General features: G+C 40.6%; 1 long non-coding RNA gene across 2 annotated transcripts in view; it reads right to left on the bottom strand.

The window, feature by feature from the left end:
• Nucleotides 1–9,124: 9,124 nt before the first annotated feature.
• LOC141793833 (uncharacterized) overlaps nt 9,125–11,869 on the bottom strand; it is a 50,430-nt gene continuing 47,685 nt past the window's right edge. For both annotated transcript variants that reach the window (XR_012598440.1, XR_012598439.1), the window contains exon 3: nt 9,125–9,641. This is a non-coding gene — a long non-coding RNA (uncharacterized LOC141793833). The remainder of the gene's footprint in view (nt 9,642–11,869) is intronic.

Genomic DNA, 11,869 nt, shown 5'->3' with positions numbered 1-11,869 from the left:
GACAAGCGTCAGGCTCCTTCATTCCACTGAAACCATAATAGTTGTTTCTTTGTTGGAGTCCATGCTACTAAAGAAAGCCAGATTAAAAGCTTTGCATCACTCACTGTTCACATTGAAACTGGGAGTCACTTAAACATATAACAATGATTTAAAAACAAAAACAATGCTATAGCAGCTTTCATTTGCAACATTTGAACCTCAACAGATCTGTTCTCAACATTCATCCAAGCCTGGCCTTTTCCATATGGTTGTACCATTCTGTGCCAGAGCTCAATGATGTGTACACTGTACAGAAATTAGTTATATAACGTATTAAGTGTCGCCCAGAGTTGTTACGAGCAATGAATAAGCCCTTTATGACTTCACACTTGGCTTGCCAAAAGCAACCTGGCTGTCAGTTTCCATTTGTCCGATTTGGTGCCTGTGCATTGTGTACCATTTGAGGAGGCATTTGAGCTTAATGTTATTGAGCTGTTAACATTTACTCCTGTACATTACATTGTATTCAGCCATGTTTTAACAGGAAGGAACAAGCCTTATCATGTGGCACAGCTCCAAACACAGATAGTAAAGTAGTAATGTCGAACACGGAAGCCTAGAGTATTCAGAAAATTCAGTTGTAAGTCTACATTTCAATACTGATAACAATTATTTTGTCAGTGTGGAGCAGACAGATGGACGGAAGGACTTGTGTTACAGAAGAACAGCAGGCTGGGAAGATCAGAGGACAGTCAGATTCCTATCTGATAAATAAACATAATAAATATTTAAGTTTGAACGGAGGATCAAGTCGTCCTGCAGTTTTGATTTCCAAAGAAATGTCAGATGGCTATTTTTTTTTTTTTAGGATCAAATATTTATATTTTTTAAAGAAATGCCACTGATTGCTGTAGCAGCTGATTGATACAAGTCCAAGCACAGTGTAAATAAGAATAAAAAAGTAAATGGTGAGGCCCCCCAGCATTAGTTTAAAATGTGAGGAATTCAAATACATTAAAATGTCATTGACATATAATGAAATTGAGTACCAAATGTTATTGAATGCCTCAAACACCAACATTCACCTACAGGCTCTGACTTTAAAGGTCCCCTATTGTGCAAAAATCACTTTATTAAGTCTTTTAATGAAATCTGTGGGTCTTTGGCTTTCCTCCCAGCCCACAAAATGTGATATTTAATGACAAAACCTGTACTTAGTAGTGCTTGTGAATGTAAAATCCTGACCTAAAACGAGCAGTTTGGATTTTGGGGATTTGCCGACATCAGCGATTCCCTTTTTTGACCAATCAGGAGAAAGTCTGACCTGATTGGTCCACCGGAGCAGATACCACCGAACCCCCTACCCGCCCACTCTCCCTCCTTGAAGGGCCATCACTGCTCTGTTTTTGGCTGTAAACAGCCACATAGTTCCATGCACAAGCCTCCCATCTCGGAAGGAGACAAGACTAAGTGGCTAGAGTTCATTTATCAAGGAAATGTGCCAGCTACACTCAGTAAAACTGTGCATGTGTGTGCTAGTCACTTCACGACCCACTGCTTTTCCAACTTTGGACAGTACAACAGAGGGCTAGCGAATAGACTGGTCCTGAATCCAGGCACATTACCAACAAACCTGGGACCCTGGAAATGTGAGTATTTTAAATGCTGTGTGCTGTGGAGCAGATGTAAGAGCTTTTCCTCAGTGCCCCCCTGTCTCTGTGTTAGCTTCAGGATGCTAACTTTAGCTGCGGTTAGCCTGTTGTTTTAGCATGTAATGCTAGGGTGAAGGAGCTTCACTGTTTTCTAAACATTGTGCACTCGGACCTCGTGGCGCCGCTCTCAGTGACGTGGAAGAGCGGGGTGGTATCAGTGGTGGCTCATTTACATATGAAAGGCACGCCCACTAAATCAGAGCATTCTGAACAGAGGGGCTATGAGAGCAAAACATGTTACTACTATTTCATGAAGACATCAATGATCCATATTAAACTGCAGAAAAGGGGCATAATATGGGACCTTTAATCATTTCATCACAACTCAATTTCAGCTCTACATTTCTGCTTCTCTTTTGTGGAGCTAGCATGTCATCCATCCTAAATACTGTCTATCATCACAACCCAAACCAGGTTAAACTCTTCATTTTTCTCTCCATTGTCCTTATGGTTGTAGCATACAAAAGGCAGCTGCACAAACTCCACAGATGTCTACATGAGAGCTTAACTTTTACGTCATACACCGATATTATTTTTGGTCTTCACGGGATGGTTCAACTCATGAAAAGTTTTGATTACGTCTTAGTGGATAGGTAGGGTCATTAGCCAGTTTTGCAGCTTTACACAACACCTCATTTAAGAATGGTGTGCAACTTTTCCCTGTGCGTCTAAGGCACTCAAGCAGCATGATGGTGAATCATGATAAGCTCCTTTCCTCATGCTAATGGCTTCATTTTAAAAGAGTATTATCTTCCGTTAAAGGGCAAGGGATTCTTGTTCCAAACCTTCCACTGCCCAGGTAGCCTTTAATTGTTGCTCTTTTGTCATTCTGTCTTTTAGCTTCCTTTTAAGTGAAGGACAACATGGCCAGAGCTGTGCTTTAGCGATCCCCCTCTGCTCTCTGTGTGCATCTGTGTGGGCATGGCAACCAGGCAGAGCAGCAATAAAGGTGAGCGAAGACGAGAAGAGTGAGTCATTCTCATCCTCAACCCATTTTGCAATTTAATTTAGAGAAACAGCTTGTAGAAGAGTTTTGTTTTTTTTTCTGTTCCAACAAAGCAATCCTTCGGGAAAGATCCCAGCACCTGTCAAATCTAATATACGCCCACAAGGGTATTTCAATGTATAACAGACTGTACATACAGGAGTTGATTTTACTAATTGAACGTCACTTTGAAGCTCTGCCCTTTCTTCTATTTATGAATCAAAGACTAGAATAATTGAAACCTTTGTCTGTGTTCACCTCACTTTATTTTATTAACCTCAGAACAATCCGTGTTTGCTCTCATTAGTTTACTGTTTGAACTGTCTCAGCTATACTAATGAGTGCTGCAAAACAGACTATCCAGAGTCTGGTTCCCATCATTAAACCTCCTTCAGAGACACCAAAAGAACACACCGGGGCGTTAGGGAATCAAACACCCACATTAAACTAAACTTTCTCCCTTTATGACTCATATCTGTGCACAGATGAACACATCTATTAGGATAAGTTTCTCGCTCTACGTTTTAAGGTTGCTGCTGTTTTCTAGTTGTCATCCAGGGAACTTTGTGACTCTGCTTGTTATTGAGAGAACATTTATGTTGAATTGAAATACAAGCAATTTAGAGCTGCCTTGTGTGACACCTGCAGGAAGTCAGATAGCATGTGGAAAAAGAGCATCTCCCTAACGCAATTACCAGAGCACTCTCCAATTTGAGAGCTTCACTCAGGCATACATTCATAGTGTGCTTCATTAAACAAGCTTTCTGATGCAGCTTGTCTTTAAACTCAAAGTTGTACCTTAGAAACTGCAGGTGTTTATGAATATGAGTGGTGTTATGTTTCAAAGACCTCAACTCTCCTCTCTCTATACAGTCCGTGCTAAAAATGTACACTGTGTACACAAATCCTTCAACAGCCCCTGCACATGGCCTACATAGAGTCCTCAGGTGTGCACATGTTTGAATTTCCTGAGGTGTTAGTTACCTGAAAGCGTTGTTGCGATGGTTCATACTTGAATTTCAGACAGCGGGACTCAGCGGACCAGCCAGACCTGTTCACACCTTTCTATTCCTGCCTCTTGGCTTCTCACATACTGTTCTAGGTCATAAAAGTGAAGTGGAGCATTCATGCCGGGGTGGTGACTGACTGATATATTTATGTCAATAAACCTCTCATGTCAGACTTCTGGCATCAAATCATCTGTGTAGTAGAAAAAAGTATTAAATGTAAATTAAATTACTCAGAGTAATTTGAGGTGCTGTAGAATGGAAACTATTTCTGTGACCAGATGCTGACGTCACTGCTGCACCTGTGCCAAACAATTTATTTTAGACATTTCCATTCACATTATCTGGTTCTTTTATTCCTTCCTCTTTTGACAGCTGATGAATAAGAACCTGATAGAGTGAATTACTTTTGGAGAAGTACTCAGAAAGCTTGAAACAGGTTTTAGTCAAAGGGTCTTGCTTGATGTTATTCATTATAACAAACAACCTGGATATGAAGATCCAGATTTTAGATGATTTCTTCTTTCTTAAAGATTTCTAAAATTATTATTATTATTTTTTAACTAATTTTCCTTTTTTTTAATGTAGAGGTTTACACCAAAATCTATAGTACCAATATCACGTGAAACTGAACTGTGCTGTTTTTCTCTGTTCAAAAGTCACAAAAAACAAAAAAACAGAGCTGTGAAGAAAAACACACAAACACCCAGAGTACAATACACAGTAAGACTCAGACATTGTAAGTTCTGTCATGTGCTGTGCAGAAAGTACCTCACAATATAAATAGTATGTCTGTGTGTCATTTTGGGACCATGTTGTCCTGCAGTGAACTGCACTATCACAGGAACACTCAGGCTGAACAGGGTTTGATTTCAGCCAAATGCATATGTTGTGTGCAATGGGTGACAAACTGGTATCCTGTGCCCACAGGGAGAGAAATGCTACACGCCACTCTGGTGCAAGCATGAACAGCCATAGACATACCAGCATCCTATCAGAGTGACCATGAGTAGAATTTCTTTTCAGCTGGGTGTCAAACACAAACACACAGCGGTATGTTTGTGGGCTTAATAAAACCCTCACACACTTCTTTTCCTGGTATGACAGTTAGGACCAGCAATTTGCTTTCATTCACAGCTGACAGTTTCTTCATGTTGAATGCTCAAAACTACTGTGTTTGCTTCAGACTTAACAGTGCACCCGATACACCTGGGGTTCTTTGTTCAGCCAAAAAACAAACGTCTCCATTGAAACTGTCCCTGATGTGTTCTACCTTTATCAATTTCATAAAGAATCACTGCAGGTTAATGTACAGCAGAAAGAAAATGAGTTTCCACTTTAGGGGCTGGACTAAAGGGTTTCACTCTGTTTGGGAACATACCGGACAACCAAAAGAACCGGACCAAGACAACACAAGCAGCTTCATAGTGTTAAAAAATGAAGCCAGTACAGGGTGCTAAAAGCTACAGTTCCACCTGAGGCTGGCTAGACTGAAGGGCAGAGCCAAGGTGACACAGGAGGGCAAAAGAGGTGTGTCAGGATGCCACAGCTCCACTTTTTTTTTGCCACTTTCAAGAATGATAAAAAGTGGGCTTGAGGTATAATTTCTGATACGCCTGGCACTACTGATGAGCTTCATGACACCCTATCAAGAAACAAACGGTGAATAACTTCACTGAGACCACCTCCATGTTTGATGCAGTCTCTGCTTCAGCAAGTCAACATGTTTTTGGATCTTTGGCTTCAAGTGCAAACATATTTGATTATTGTCTTTTTCTCTTCTCTGTTCCTCTGCTGCCTTTACATTCAGCAAATACACTGATGACAAGTTTACTGCTCTGTTTCCTGTGGACTGTACAGGTACTGTTACTCCAGAGTTTACTGTAGACATGTTGATACTTTTGAAATCATTCATTCATTTTCGATTGCTTATCCTGGTTAAGTTTGAGGCTGTCCCAGCTGTCTTCGGGTGAGAAGCAGAGTACACCAAAGACTGGTCACCAGGGCTGACACACAGAGAGACAACCTCTCATGGGCACGCTAACACCTGCGGGCATTTTAGAATCACTGTTTAACCTGATGACCAGGATGCAGCAGCAGAACACAGCTTTGTGTGTTACTGTTAGTGGTCTTGTTCTGCCCACTGTACTGTGCAGGAAGTGGAAAGCAGCTATATTCAGGGTCAGAGCTGTGAATCAGCTTTGCCAAACAAAACGACTCTGACTCACTCTAAAATAGAACCCAATCAGTAACAGACCCTTCCCATCATGAGGGTGAACCATTATATGACCTGCACACACGTGTATGTGAGCAGCCATATTTCTATTCTTTCCTGTTCAAGGTTTGTGTGGACCGCTGATGATGAGTGGCCATAGGAAACCAGCGTCACTGGGGGACCCTGCAAGGTATTCAGGGGCCAGTTAAGCACTTCCATTGACGACCAAGGCTGTTCAAATAATTATATCTCCTGCAGGGACAATCTGGAAAGGTTATTTCCATCTGCTGAAAGGCTTGTGGGTGTGCTTCCTCTTGGTCTTTTGGCCCAGGAACAAGTGACAGAAAGAAAGAGCAAAGAAGTGACCTGGCTTGAAGACAGAAAGATTATCCACTGTCGTCAAATACTGATACACCACGAGGCATTATCAGTATGCGATGCCACTGATGTTTTGCTCATATAAAAGACATTTCAACTTTTCTAAATGATGTATCACTCACTACATATCTGTTTATCATAAAATTCTAACTGTAGGTTTACAAAAAACAAAACAAAAAAAAACATCATTATTAGCATGCTTTACTTAGGTTTACTGGTTTCAGGTTGAGTGTTAGTCACAATGTTAGACATGTGAATAAATGTTAGCAGTAATGCTAGCCACAAATTATCAACTATGTTTAGGTTAGCAACCTGAAATTTATTGGACTGGTAAATGAATCATTCTTTAGTAGACACAACTTTACTTCTATGTTAAGAGATTCAGTACCTGGAGCTAGAATATAGCAACTTTAGCAGCATGGCTAACTTTAGCTAAAACAAGCTTTTTTTTTCCCTATCAATAGCTAACTTATTTTAAATTATTTCTCAGTCTGAGCTGTTTTTAATACAATCATCTATTAATTATTCATTATCTCTACTGCTCATCATGTTTGGGGTCAGGGGGGCTGGAGCCTTACCCAGCATGAGAGGAGGACTACACTCTGGACAGGCTGTCAGTCTGTCACAGGGCTAACATTTACAGACAACCAACCACTCTCAAACACACACATGGGCGCATTTTGACTTGCCAATCAAATCAAATCTCACCAAATCCCTCTTCTTTACTTTTCCTTCAAAAGCATAATTAACTGTTTCATCGCCCCCTGCAGGCCTGCAGAACTTCATCATGAAATTTGGATTTGCAGTGTTTGTTGTTTGCACATTTATAGGGTGTATAAGCATTTTCCTTGATGTTGGTTTATGGGTTTGCTGTGTGTTTTGTGTCAATACATAAAACGTCACCTTTTACAGTATTTATTTATTTATTTGTTTAAATTCCAGCTCATTTAATTTGTTTTACATTGTTGCATGCATTTAGGATCTGAAGTGTACTTTATTTTGCAGCTTGGCTCTTCCACTGATAATTGTTAGGGCATTTTCTGCATGTTTGCACTAGCCCTCAGTCTGAATGTATGGCCAATTAGCTAGATTGACAAAACCCTGGAGCAACACCTGAAATGAGCTATGTCTTAAGCCATATAAAGCAATCTAGCCCATTAAGTACTTGAAAAAACCTCCAACTGCCCGATCTTAAAAGCTACCAGCCAAACAGAAAACCTATAGCCAAAGGCTATTTCTACTTACTGCCATTTTCAACAGTGAGTTTCTGCCTCTGCAGATGCTGAACAAGGGTTGCAAATTACAAAGTGAAGTTGTCAAGTCTTTCTTAACCAGGACTTGCCTGTAAAATTGTTCCAACATCCAAGTTTTGGGTTTGGTCTGTTATTAGTGGCGGGAAGAAAAAACACACGTCCACAGGCAATAGGGAAATGGTGTCATTTCCACTTTTTCCACTTCCAAGAATGACGACATGCACAGTATGAATCTGATTTAAACCCTCTCATGTAAGGAGGCCACTCAAACGGCCAACCGCTTGTCAGTCATTGTAAGTGCACCAGAAATTTCTCACAACTCCCATGGTCACTAGAAGTTCAGAAACCTCCTCTGCCCAGGCAATAATGAGCAAGTTTAAATGTTTAAGTTCCTGGGTTTAATTAGGTTTGACAAAAATTAAGATGGATCACTCGTCCAAAAAATTGAAGATCATGCATTGCTGGCTTTATAAATACTCATGGATGGCACAACAAATTTCTGCCCAGGTATATTACATTATGTAATATCACCATCAGTTAATGTATCAGGATCACTGTTAAGTTTCTTTCATTTTCCACTTCCTGTTTTATTGTGTTAACTTGTCTCTTCTCTTTCAGTTCTCACTGAGCCCCTCCCTAATGTGTGTCTTGTTTTGTGCACTGTCTGTTGGTATTTAGCCTCGGGTATTCCCTTCACTCCCTGCCAGATTATCACTAGTGTATTATGATTTTCCAATGTTCTCGTTTTCTGATTCTTGTTACTGTTCCTGCCTGCCAACTTTGTACCTTAGCCTTACTGATTGAATTACTCGTGTGTTGAACCCTTTTCTGATTAGAGACTGTTTTGGTCGCTCTGACTCCTGTGTTTGAGTCCTCCTGTTTGAGCCTGTGACATGATGTTCACATAGGATGAACAAGACTCATTAGAAATGTTATTTATTAACATCACTATGGTATCTCACCCAAAATAAGGCAAAGTTTAACCCTTGATAATTAACACTGGTATTAATGATTAACATTGGTGTGGTATTTAACCCTTAATAACAGATCACATATATAAGCCAAAGCTGTATTTTGGGTTTCTATACTACCCATTTCTCTTTCTCTCTCCTGTGTCTGCTTAAATCAGTGTTTTGCTATGTATTAACGGCCTTGCAACCCAAACTGTTGAGGTAGTTATTATTGCTGCCTAAGACAAATTTAAGGGCAGAAATGTTTGTTAAAAATGCACTTTTATAATATGTGTTATATAATATTTATATGTACATGTTATTATTTTGTCAATCAACCATCAATCATTTATCAAAGTTTATTAAAGCTGTATTAATTGTTACATTTGAGCACTGTAAACAGTCCACTGGTATGGACAGTTGTGTAACTTGCTCAAAATCATTAATATCTTCAAAAAATAACCCTAAAACTTTTTTTATAAGTAAAAATTATTGAAAAATAATGCTGTTTTCTGTATTTTTTAATAAAAGGAGTTAAAGTACTAATTCATCATGAAACTGAAAAAAAATGAAATAAAACTTAACTCACACTTGTTAAAGAATAAAAACCAAATCTGAAGGGTATAAAACTCCTTCAAGCTCCATGTTTACTGAATATCAATTTAAGATTACTTTTTTGTTGAAAAAGAGGCCCATTTGGAACAAAATATTGACTTTAATTGTTGCAGGTGGCACAAGTGGAGGAGGAAATTGGCTACCAGCTGGGGTTTTAATACAATGATGTCATCAGCTTGTCCAATCAGGAGGAAGAATCAAAGGAACAAATTATGAGGCACCACCTGTTGCCAATCACTGTTCAAGAGGCTGTAAATCAACTAATTATTCATAACAATTGCACAGTCATGTGTCCTGTCACAGGGACATTATTCACCATTAACTTGGAGTTATTTACTCTCAAAGGGGAAAGTTTTCGTGCTTTATCTTCTGCATATTCTAATGCTTCATTATAGAGTATGATTATACAAGGGTAAGTTTAAGAGGCTGAATTTGACAGAGTTTAAAACTTGGTCCTCTTGTCTTCATTCATCTGCAGAACATTCAGGTGTGATCAATCTTAGCTGGTATTGACCAGGTGTCCCCTGCTTCATAGTCCATCGTCGTGCTGTGAGGGGAGTGAAAAGGTTAACGACATAAGAAACAAATTATGAAACACAGCCTCACAAAGTCCCTGGAGCTTCACAACCCCATGAGATAAATACTTGTCTCCACATCAAAGTACAAATAAGGCTGTTTTATCCCTTTTAGGACCAAAATATGCTTTGGTAGTCTTGATGGAGCCTGGTTTCGTTTTGGTTTCACGGTTACTTACTCTTCGTACGCTTCTTGTCAAAGATGACGTTGTCTGTACACTACCAGCTCTCACGACTTTGTTGCTAATTGATGATCTGCTTATTGAGAGCTGTGGTTCTCTGCATACATTCATGGGATTTCATTTTACGTAAGTGTGCAGTCACCAGGCCTGGTGAAAGGTACAGTTTGAAACAGCTCCTAATTTTCAGGTTTGCAAGAGCCCAGGAGTCACTTTGGATCAGAACACACAACATTGTGTTCTCACATTTTAAATTGCTGATTAGTCAAATGGGAACAACAAAACCTGTAAACAGCTCATCCTCAATCTCTGTTAAATGCAGCAGATTGGACAGTGGACCAAAGCATCATAAGACACTGTAAGGACCATTGAGCATAATAGCCATGGAAAGTCTTTAAGATCTATTAATGTTGGGTTTAATTCAAGAGACAAAAGGTCAAAGCTGTTTTCCTTCATGGCAGGGTCATTTTCAGTGTTACTGCTAATGGTCTGAATCTGTTTTATAGGCTAAAAAGAGGCATCGCTATTGTTGGTAAAAACTCATCACAAGAGCTTAAAGAAGCCTGGCATTAATAACACTGTAATAACAAAAAAGGTCGGAAACATACACACTTGTGAAAAACTCATTATAAACACAATTTATATTACTAAAGTATTTATAATACTCAGTTAACCCACAACCATTCAGTTTTACCTCTTACCATCCCCTAACAGTGACATTACCTGTTCAACCGACCAACTTATAGGGCTCTAATTTTGTAGACCAGGCGCAAGCGCAGGCGCACCTGCCCTGCGCCGGCCTTCGCCGCGCGGACAGGGCATGACCGGCGCACTTTGCAAGTTTCCTACAGTGCCAAGAGAGGCGCACTGAAGGCGCAGAGGAGCGCAGAGGTGTGCTTCCATGCCTCCCTCCGTGCAAATGGCAAAGAGGTAGGAGAAAAGCCGTGAGTGGGTTTAACACAGCCAAGCGCTGTCTTCACCAATCAAATAAGCGCCTCTCCTCGCCTTTAAATGCCCTACAGCCGAGACGCAGCATCTGATTGGTCTGAGTGATCCCCAGCACCGTAGAAACAGTGCTGGTAGTGGAGACGGTCAGAGCCGCTGTCCCTGCAGCAGGATAATCGACAGTGGGGCGCATCGGAGAACATGAAGCGCATCACCGTGTGGGCCAGCTCCCAGGACAGATGTAATCTGTTCTTTTGTCATTAATAGGAGAACAAAATTAAGACAGTCACACGGCTGGCTTATCCATTCAGAATACTTTTGATCCACCTGCAGTCCTGGTTTGTCATCGCCAAATAGCAGAACCTTTGGTGATATACTGTATACTCTCTCGGTGTCTCCGCCTCATCCTCCTCACAATAATGTACTCCACCCTTTTAGATCACGTTAAAAATAAAGACTAAAACAGAGAAATATGGGAAATCACTGGTAAATCCTGAGTGACATACATTTATTTTGTCTCTTTTTTCTTCGTCTTTTCTCTCCCTCTTTTCTTTAAATTAAATTAAATGAGAGAAGCCAGATATATACTCAGTATCAGATGTTAAGACTGTTTATTGTTTAAATGCAAGATGTGCATCAAACTACAAGACGGTTACATTAAATAGTGATTGCTGTGATTGTTTATTGCATTAAAATGTGCCTGACACTCTGGAAACCTGCCTCTGAGGCTTTGTTGACATGTGCGCACATGTACGCCTGTCACCAAATTACAGCTGTGGAGGGTGCACTCCGCTTTGCCCTGAGAATAGACCAGGTTGGAGCTGGCGAGCTTTCAGCGCACTTTCTGCACTGTTTTTGGCACGAAATTGTCACTGCGGCAACATGAATATGCCGACATCTCCCCCTGGTGCGCTGTCAACTGCCCCTGGCGCGCCATCACACCCATCTCTGTGCAGACGGTCTACCAAACTGTCAAATTGGCAGCACACGGCAGTGCGCAGCACAAAATCAATACTGCGCAGGGTGCGCCAGGCTTGCGCCCCCTGCGCTGCGCCACAAAATTAGAGCCCTTAGTG

The sequence above is a fragment of the Halichoeres trimaculatus genome, unplaced genomic scaffold (genome assembly GCF_033239565.1).
Source record: "Halichoeres trimaculatus isolate MK-OKI-2021-1 unplaced genomic scaffold, fHalTri1.1 fHalTri1_scaffold_7, whole genome shotgun sequence".
Lineage (NCBI taxonomy): Eukaryota > Metazoa > Chordata > Actinopteri > Labriformes > Labridae > Halichoeres > Halichoeres trimaculatus.
Note: the sequence above shows the minus strand (reverse complement) of the source record. Positions and strands in the feature narration are given on the sequence as shown.